This window comes from Triticum dicoccoides, chromosome 7B (assembly GCF_002162155.2).
Source record: "Triticum dicoccoides isolate Atlit2015 ecotype Zavitan chromosome 7B, WEW_v2.0, whole genome shotgun sequence".
NCBI lineage: Eukaryota > Viridiplantae > Streptophyta > Magnoliopsida > Poales > Poaceae > Triticum > Triticum dicoccoides.
Window position 1 is genome coordinate 228,615,222 of NC_041393.1, and position 10,560 is coordinate 228,625,781.

At 45.2% G+C, this 10,560-nt stretch overlaps 1 pseudogene; it reads right to left on the reverse strand.

Moving 5' to 3' along the window:
• Positions 1-3,449: 3,449 nt before the first annotated feature.
• Positions 3,450-4,043, reverse strand: LOC119337645 (annotated as a pseudogene).
• Between the last annotated feature and the right edge of the window lie 6,517 nt (positions 4,044-10,560).

Sequence of the window (10,560 nt, forward strand, 5' to 3'; positions counted from 1 at the left end):
CAATGGAAGCTTCATAGCAAGAGTCTGCCATCTTTTTCCTTCGGTTGCTGATCCTGAGCTAGCGAAACTGCTCGCCTGTCGTCGTGCAATCAGATGCCATGGAAATCAATGTGAGGAGGCTCGTCTTGGAGACTGGTTCTGCGGGAGGGGGGGGGGTTGATATGTAAGATAACTGATCAAGTTAAGGATCTGTCTGCATACGGGCATGTGGTTTAGAAAATCAAAACATTACTGCAAACTCTTGATGATTTTGAGGTTGGTTGGGTGCTCTGCGGATAGCGCATCACATGTAGTGGCTAGAGAAGTTCGCACTAAGAAACTTTTTTTTGAACAACAGAAGGCGTGGGAAGCGCCAAACTTTTCATTCGGCTCAGTAGCAACGTAGAACATGGATTACAAAGCCCTGAAACTAAAAATTGGAGAGAAGAGAAACTATAGGGTAGGTCATAGTCTTGTGAGCTGAAGCAAAGCAACATATGCCAGGTTCAACATCTGACCTAAGAAACTGACGGACTACATTATGAGCAATTCCATTTATCTCTCTTGAAATATGAAACATCTACGATTGAAGATTTGAAGAGTAGAAGAAATCAACTAAAGTTTTTTGATAGCCCAAGGAGTAGAAGCCTCTAAAATTCTCCCATTCGCCACAACCGAACCCAAGGAAAGGCAATCTGTGAGGAACGTGGGTTGGATAATGTGAAGAGATGTGTTGGTGATGATGTGGATGCCTCGAACTACACATTTACTTCACTTTGATCCCGCGACAAAGAAAGATAAACTCCAACACTAGTAGTTGCTGATCCCTGAGATAAAGCAGGAACATTTTTACATTTAAAAGCTGCATCAGAATAAAATTTGGGCCCTGCAATGCGAAGATCAGATTTAACTGTTTGACCCTACAAAGGAATTTGGATAGTAGGAGTTTAAAGAAGGATTGGAGCATGAGGCTGGAAGTGCTGAGAATTATTAGTAAGATCACAAGGCTCAAGAGACGAAGCATTTGCTGGAATATTAAGATGACACTAGTAGGAAAACCCTTATAGGAATAGTTAGTTGGCGGCGCAACATGAAAATTGGACGCTAACGCTATTTATGTCAAGTAGCACCGGCGTCGGCTCGGAGCATATAACTGATACGGTATAGTTAGGGGCATTGAAAATTTAGCGGACGTCCGTAGTGCCATATACTATGTATTCAGGCCTCTCTTTGACATAAACATATGTATAGAGGCATGTCGGACACACCATCTCCCTCTCTCTCTCTCTCTCACCCACTAGGTGGAGTCGTAGTGGACATGTATGAAGAGAAGAGGTGCACGCACGTGCGCATTGCCTCCCTCACACACACGTGCGGGTACACGGTGGAGCACATTTCTCTAAGGAGAGTTAGCCCTCATGATAATTTGACGCATGTTGAAAGACTTGTTAGATGACGTGGCACTGGTTTATAGCCAACAACCGGCTATATGGAGTTGCCATGTCATATATAGTCAACCTAATAGCCAACGTGTATAGTATAGCTAGTTGCTAAGCAGTACTACTTTATTAATGCATGACCTATTGTACACTCTCACAATGTTTTTTGGAGTTCGTGCTATAGCCGGCTGTTAATCGACGGCCCGCTTCCATTCTCTCTCTTATTCTCTCTCATCCAATTGAACACAAATATAATTGTTTAATCATTATAGCCTGCTGACTGTAACTTATTATACTCGCTCTTCCGGTGCAAAGCAATTAGGAAACAAAATATGAGCAAGTTTTTGTTTCGGGAGATGTCTCTCTTTTTCAGTCAATATATTTTTGAACAAAATGATGGGGGAGCTCAATGAAGCCACGTGGCACATGTGGAGGGGTTGTTCGCCAGCTTCTTGCGTGGATTGATCACACTGACGTGCTGATGCTTCCAGAAGAACGTAGACACTGTTGGGTACAATGAGGTTACTGTAGACATGAATCCCAGCCATTCCGAGGCAATTAGACCATTGGATCAACATCAATGAATGGCTAATATCGCGTCACACGTGAAATTGAGAATTTCTAAACTGATTATAGAAATAACCAGCAGTGGGCTACTCATTTTTTGCTCCGAGAGGTTGTGGGCGTCTGGCTCCGCCATGATGGCCTATGAGGACGCGGGCCCACGTAAGCGTCCGAGAAATGTATGTAATGAGGATTTCTAGCGATGAATCTCGTTAAGGAGGCAAAGCAAGTGTTACCCTTTACAAATTAAGTTAGGCGGTAAACTTACAACCCGTCGCGCTGGCGTCGCCCCAACACATGGTCTGTCCACCCCACCACTCACCGAAAGGATGCGCATCGGCTTGGTGCGTCACCGACACGTGCGACCGCATGTAAGCAGTAGCACCAACACAAGGTCGGTCCGGCTCGTCGCTTAGCATGAACAGATGGTATGTCCGGCCCGCTGCTCACCGAAGCGACGTGCATCGGCTTGGTACATCATTTATGTTCGACCGCATGTGAGTAGTAGCAAACCGACAGGCCAAGCTCCCCTGTCTACCGCACGCCAAAAGCCCGGCCTTTTATTGTAGATCCCATTAAAAAAATGAAGATCGCACATAGGAGCAGACCATGGCAGTTGCGAACGCTCGAGTGGCAGTTTGTAGGGGAGGGGCATGGTGTAGCAATTTTGTAATATGCCACGACACTTCTTTTTCTACTATTGTGTACGTGCAATAATTGGCACCGTCAGATACATATTTTACGGTTATTGGGGCGTTTTCTAGGAATAGCCTCGTGGCGAGCTATAGACATCTTTTTTCACACGCATTACACCGACACATATCATCTCTCTCCCTCTTTCCCATGCACACACCTAATCTCTCGGGACTTCTCGCACGCACCATCTCTAGCTCTCTACGTTGATGCCACCCACATACACTTGTACTCTGTGTTTAGTGTGTTGTACACGAAGAGAAGAGGTGCACACACGCACTCGTCCTCTCTCACACACGCATCTTTAGCTATGAATTGTAGTGTTCTCAACCATCCGATTGGATCTATCATAGGTTCACGTTGCTCCTTGGCCTTGAGATTGAGAAGTTTAAAACGCGGAGGCTAAGCTGGAGGTGCGATGTTTTGGTTAATGTGTTGGCCACACACGGCACCAACACGACACGAGCTTCGTCTGCCTGGTGCGCAGTCAGGTGAGTACTACTACTTTGATGTGTCGCGTCAACTCACAGAAGTATGCAACACTTCCTCAACAAACAAGCATATAAGCAGCTTATACTCCTTACCCAAAGGATCTTTATATCCAATAGACACAAAATATCCCTTTGACTGTTGGAAATTACTTTAATTGTTGATCTGATGTCGAAGTAATTGCTGCATCGCCGCCAAAATCCACTATCTTTTAAGCTAAAGTAGAACGAGCTAAACCCTATATTAGCATATTACTAAGATAAATAAAAGGCACTGTAGAATCATTTAGGTGAGCTTGTCAATATGAATGTGGAGGGACACCGTCCTCGACAACCCAGCCCCGGCCAGCAGTTTGGGCGGCACTGTGAAGAATGTCAGCTCCTACACGGCGACGGCGCCGGGCTCCTTGTTGCTTGTCACCTCGATTTCCACCTTGACGGTGTCGGTCCTGCCTTTGGGCTCCCCCGGAGGGCCATTTGCCCACACCTTGGCCGCGTAGTCCGGTGGTGGGGACGCCCCCGCTCTGATGCAGACGACCGGCACGACGATAGGCGCGCCGATGTCGAGCACGCCGCCGACCACGATAAATGTGCGGTCGTCCTCCTCTATGAACAACAAGTGTCGCGGCTCCGACACCGGCACTTGCAGCTGGAGCACCTTGCCATACTGGATCCTGTGCACGGGCATGGGATGCACAGTGCTGATGTGGTGGGGGAGCGTCGGCGACGGGCCTTCATAGCCGCAGATGGGAACGGGGCATTTGCAGGGCATGAGCGGACACACGCTCTGGTAATCGTCGAGCTTGTGGTAAGTGACGTAGAGCCCACAGCCTTCGTTCGGGCACTCCACCCTCACCGAGGAGAGTACGGCATCCATCATCGTGTTGCGCACGTCGAAGTTGCCGCCACGCTCGCACTTCTGGCACTCCCGCTGGTTCCCGACGCGCTCGCCGTGACAGTCCGCTCAGGCCAAGTGCTCTCCCTTGCACTGCACAAATCAATCGAACAACACATCAATCAAGAAACCTACACCTTGCTCGACCAGCCGAACGGACGAGGTGTATTCGAACCTCGTACACTGGAGGCTTCAAGGGACAGAGGCATAAGGGGCAGTGGAGCAAGGTTAGGTCTGATACGTCTCCAACGTATCTATAATTTTTGATTGCTCCATGCTACTTTATCTACTGTTTTGGACTATATTGGGCTTTATTTTCCACTTTTATATTACTTTTGGGACTAACCTATTAACCGAAGGCCCAGCCCAGAATTGTTGTTTTTTGCCTTTTTCAGTATTTCAAAGAAACAAAATATCAAACGGAGTCCAAACGGAATGAAACCTTCGGGATCGTGATTTTCCAACCGGACGTGACCCAGGAGACTTGGACCCTACTCCAAGCAGTCTCCGAGGAGGTCACGAGGGTGGGAGGCGCGCCCCCCTGGGCGCGCCCCCTACCTCGTGGGCCCCTCGGAGCTCCAGCGACGTACTCCTTCCTCCTATATATACCTACGTATCCCCGAACGATCAGAACGGGAGCCAAAAACCTAATTCCACCGTCGCAACCTTCTATATCCACGAGATCCCATCTTGGGGCCTGTTCCGGAGCTCCGCCAGAGGGGGCATCCACCACAGAGGGCTTCTACATCATCACCATAGCCCCTCCGATGAAGTGTGAGTAGTTTACTTCAGACCTTCGGGTCCATAGCTAGTAGCTAGATGGCTTCTTCTCTCTTTTTGGATCTCAATACAATGTTCTCCCCCTCTCTCATGGAGAGCTATTCGATGTAATCTTCTTTTTGCGGTGTGTTTGTTGAGACCGATGAATTGTGGGTTTATGATCCAGTATTATCTATGGAAAATATTTGATTCTTCTCTGAATTCTTTTATGTATGATTGAGTTATCTTTGCAAGTCTCTTCGAATTATCTTTTTGGTTTGGCCAACTAGATTGGTAGTTCTTGCAATGGGAGAAGTGCTTAGCTTTGGGTTCAATCTTGCGGTGTCCTTACTCAGTGACAGAAAGAGTTGCAAGGCACGTATTGTATTGTTGCCATCGAGGATAACAAGATGGGTTTTTTATCATATTGCATGAATTTATCCCTCTACATCATGTCATCTTGCTTACGGCGTTACTCTATTTTTACTTAATACTCTAGATGCATGCTGGATAGCGGTCGATGAGTGGAGTAATAGTAGTAGATGCAGAATCATTTCGATCTACTTGTTTTGGACGTGATGCCTATATACATGATCATTGCCTAGATATACTCATAACTATGCTCAATTCTGTCAATTGCTCAACAGTAATTTGTTCACCCACCGTAGAATACTTATGCTCTTGAGAGAAGCCACTAGTGAAACCTATGGCCCCCGGGTCTATTCTCATCATATCAATCTCTATCACTTTATTTACTTGCTTTGTTTTACTTTGCCTTTTACTTTTTTACTTTGCATCTATATATCAAAAATACCAAAAATATTATCTCTATCAGATCTCACTCTCGTAAGTGACCGTGAAGGGATTGACAACCCCTAAGCGTTGGTTGCGAGTTGCTATCATTTTATGTAGGTACGAGGGACTTGTGCGTGGTCTCCTACTGGATTGATACCTTGGTTCTCAAAAACCGAGGGAAATACTTACGCTACTTTGCTGCATCATCCTCTCCTCTTCGGGGAAATCCAACGCAGTGCTCAAGAGGTAGCAAGGTCCATATAGACCTCCATCGTCGGGTCCTGTTCTGTCGGCATGATCTCGCCCTCCTCGTGCACCACCATCTCTCGCTTTAGGGCTGGGGCATTGGAAAGTTTTACCATCAAATATTCATACTACTTGAAGGTGCATTAAATCAAGACATGCAAGTATCAAAAGGAAAGTCACGGTATGCATGCATGTGTTGTAATTAATGCATCAGTAAACACAAATTATTGAAATATATTGAGTGCAATGCTTTGATGTGTCGCGTCAACTCGTACAACAAGGAGAAGCTTGATTACAATGCCCTCTCCCACCTTCGCCCATGAGCGTGGTGGCTCGCAGGACTAGGAGAAGCTTTCGCTACACGCTCTCCCTCCCGCACGTGGTGGACATGCAGCAATTCATTCGGTGTTAGTTAACCAGAAGCATACTGTAGTAGTATCATCAAGTTCGACTTCCCGAAGAGGCGAAGAGCCAAGCGCAACCCGAACGCTCGTGTGGCAGTTTCATGTGTAGGGGAGGTAGTAGTAACTAGTCTAGGATAGCGTGTACCATGCTTCTAAGCTTAAGACTGGCCATAGTGGGGGTAACATAACCGGTATCATGCACTTGGGGCTAGCAAACATGCTTATGTGGCAGATAATTAAAGAAGAGAGAGAGGGTTAGAGCAACATAGGTAGATACCGTATCATGTTTGGCAATAAATATGATCATCCATGATACTACTCTATGATACTATGCACTATGGAGGTAGTATCATACACTACTATCATATGCATGATACTAGTATATGATACTCTCCACATAATCGTTAGAGTCGGCTCCATGCTATGAGGCCGTCTCGAAGCATTTTTTGATTAAAATAATCTTATGGCCCTACCTGTCATCCCGGTGATTGTAATTTGCACACTGATATGATATTGTACATTGCAGGTCTTTTAGCCAAGTTTAGAGGCAAGCATGTGGGGCCAGTGCTATGATTTGTCGCGTCAACTCATACAACAAGGAGAAGCTTGATTACTAGTATGCCCTCTCCCTCGTCCATGCATGCGGTGGCTCGCAGACGAGGAGAGGCTTTTGCTTACTATAACAAGCTATCCCTCCCCCACGCCGTGGACGGACATGCAGTAGTTGATTCGATACTGTAGAAGTAGTAACATCATTGTTCGACTTCTCAAAGAGATGAAGAGCCAAGCGCAACCCGAATGTGGTAGCTGCGAACGCTCGCGTGGCAGTCTTTATGTAGGGGTGGGGCCTGGTGTGGCAGTTTTGTGGCAATTCTTTTCTATTGTTGTTTGCGTCCAATAAGTGCCACTGTCGGATGCAGATCTTACGGTTATTGTGGCGATTGCTAGTTATAGTCATCTTATGAAAATCAAATAATCCCAAAACAAACCCGACCACATTTCTTGTTTCTAGACATGAATAGGAATCAACCAATGAGAGACATGGGCCGTGTATGTTTTTAATGCCTTGAGACGTAATGGTATTAATTAGCAAATACTCCCTCCATTTCTAAATATTTGTCTTCCTAGAGATTTCAACAAGTGACTACACCATAAATGAGTACATACAAAGCAAAATGAGTGAATCTACACCGTAAATATATAGGAACGGAGGGAGTAAATATTAAGTTCTCTCGTTTTCTTCTCCGCCTTGGTCGCGGTGCACAATATTGAGTACTACTACTGACTAGTCTATTTTTGACACGCATTTACGTTGATACGGCTTGAATGCCAACGAGGAGAGGGTAGCGGTTCCTGAAATGTTGAATGGTCAATGATGCCTCCTCATTCAATTAGCATCAGAGGTAAGTAACTGGACAAGCAGAATGGAGCCAGCAAGATGTGAATGAAATGCAATTTGGACTCTCATATAAAGGCGCCCCACCACTCCAATCCATCTAATCCTAGTCTCTACGCAACACTGCTCACTCCAATCCAAGACCAAGACCAAGTGAACAGAAGCCACAAGCACTCATGGTGTCGATGGACGCGGGCGATAGTTGGTTGTGCTAGATCATCCAAGACGCCGACCTATGGCCCCGCACCGTGCAGCATTTCCAGACGGTGCTAGCGACCGCCGGCGTCATAGCCCTCGTCGACGCTTCGCCTCTCGCATGGGCGACATGATGGTCCGCTCCATCCGCAAGTTCACCGCTGTCAAGAAGTGCGAAGACAACCTTGCCGTACTCCTCCAGTCCGCGTACCCGGCTCCTTGTTGCCTGCCACCCTCATCGGCCTCCAAGGTGATGAACTCTTTGAAGCACTGGTGGCCCTGTACCTGCCAGAGGTCGCGATGAAGAATGTGCACCTCGAGGCCACACTCGCCGCACAACGCCTCATTATGCAAGAAACCGTTGACCCGCACATCCATGTCTACGAGGAAATCGTCTGCATAAGCCACTACAAGGCTAGTGAGGACAGAAAGATGTTGGCCTTCTTCCATCGGCTGGAATCTTTGGACGCCATTGTCCGGAAGCACGTTGACCTGGCCATGAAAGCCGCTGCTACTTAGCCGCCGTTCAATGGGCCGGCTCCCTGAGTCGAGGAGGAGTGATACGTCTCCAACATGTCTATAATTTTTTATTGTTCCATGCTATTATATTATCTCTGTTGGATGTTTTATATGCATTAATATGCTATTTTATATTATTTTTGGGACTAACCTATTAACCCAGAGCCCAGTATCGGAGGGCCTCCACATCAACCCTATTGCCCTTCCGATGATGCATGAGTAGTTTACCACAGACCTACGGGTCCATAGCTAGTAGCTAGATGACTTCTTCTCTCTCTTTGATCTTCAATACAATGTTCTCCTCAATGTTCTTGGAGATCTATTGGATGTAATACTTTGCGGTGTGTTTGTTGAGATCCGATGAATTGTGGATTTATGATCAGATTATCTATGAATATTATTTGGGTCTTCTCTGAACTCTTTTATGCATGATTAAGATATCGTTGTATTTCTCTTCAAACTATCGATTTGGTTTGGCCAACTAGATTGGTTTTTCTTGCAATGCGAGAGGTGCCTAGTTTTGGGTTCAATCTTGTGGTGTCCTCACCCAGTGACAAAAGGGGTAGCAAGGCACGTATTGTATTGTTGCCATCAAGGATAAAAAGATGGGGTTTATATCTTATTGCTTGAGTTTATCCCTACATCATGTCATCTTGCTTAAGGCATTACTCCGTTCTTATGAACTTAATACTCTAGATGCATGCTGGATAGCGGTCGATGTGTGGAGTAATAGTAGTAGATGCAGGTAGGAGTCGATCTATTTGTCAAAGACGTGATGCCTATATTCATGATCATTACCTTAGATATCGTCATAACTTTGCGGTTTTGTATCAATTGCTCAACAGTAATTTGTTCACCCACCGTATGCTATCTTCAAGAGAGAAGCCTCTAATGAAACCTATGCCCCCCGGGTCTATTTTCCATCATATATTTTCAGATCTATAAACCTAAAAAAACTAAAATTATCTTGCTGCAATTTATTTGTTTTTACTTTGTTTTATGTTTGAGTAATCTTTTATATCGACCTCTATTAGATCTAACTCTTGTTCGAGACCGTGAAGGGATTGACAACCCATTTTTTGCGTTGAGTGCAAGTGTTTGTTAGTTTGTGCAAGTGCATAGATTGGAGACTTGCTTGTGCCTCCTACTAGATTGATACCTTGGTTCTTAACTGAGGAAAATACTTATCTCTGCTTTGTTGCATCACCCTTTCCTCTTCAAGGGAAAAATCAACGCAAGCTTAAGAAGTAGCAAGGAGGAGGTCGTCGATGGATGCATCTTTCTTCTTGCCTCCTGTAACCAACATTGAATCGCCTCATGGCCTTAATGTGTTAGTGTATGGCATTTTTATTCCAATCGTAAATGACATGTGTGATCCCTTGATCTTATTTGGCATTAATTATATATAGTATCACTGTCTTCGTCCTGGTTTATTAGTACCTTTTGTAATTTGTGCTTAATTTTGAACAAAGATTTAACTGACAAAATGTTAGTGCATGTCAACAAAATATATCGTTGGATTCGTATTTGAACGTAGTTTTCAATGATATAATTTTGGTGACATGCTTGAATATTTTGGTAGTCAAATTTATGGTCAAATTTTGGCACCGTTTATGATGGGGACCAATAAACCTAGACGGAGGTAGACTGGTCACCATCGCTTGTTGTGCCAAAATTTGCCTTCAGCTTTACTCCCACAGTTCGGTGAAGAGTGTACATTTAGCTTTGAAATTTGTCATAAAAGAGTGTACTTCTATCTTTCCGCTGCACTTTAAAGTAGGAAAAATGATTCTCTCTCATCACACGGTAAACAAGACCAGTAACATTGTACTTGTGGTCTCCTTAATGTCTACATGCACTTAGCTCATTGGGGGTTGGGTAATTAAAGAGAAGATTGATGGTGGCTTGCATCTTTCTAATGCATTTTTTACTCCACTCCATAATTTGTGCTCAAATTTCTGTATGTACACTTTTCACCGGGCGGAGGGAGTAAGTATGAGACCCAACCTACATGGATGGAGTATATATATTGGCGCGACAACCAAACTTATATGCAAAGTATTCAAGACTGAGCGTTACTACATGTCACGAGTTCAAAACAAGAAAGTGGAAAAAATATAGCATGCTTGTGTCGTTCGCGTTGCACCCCACACCGTCGTTCTGGCCCGCTGCTCAACGCGCATTGGCT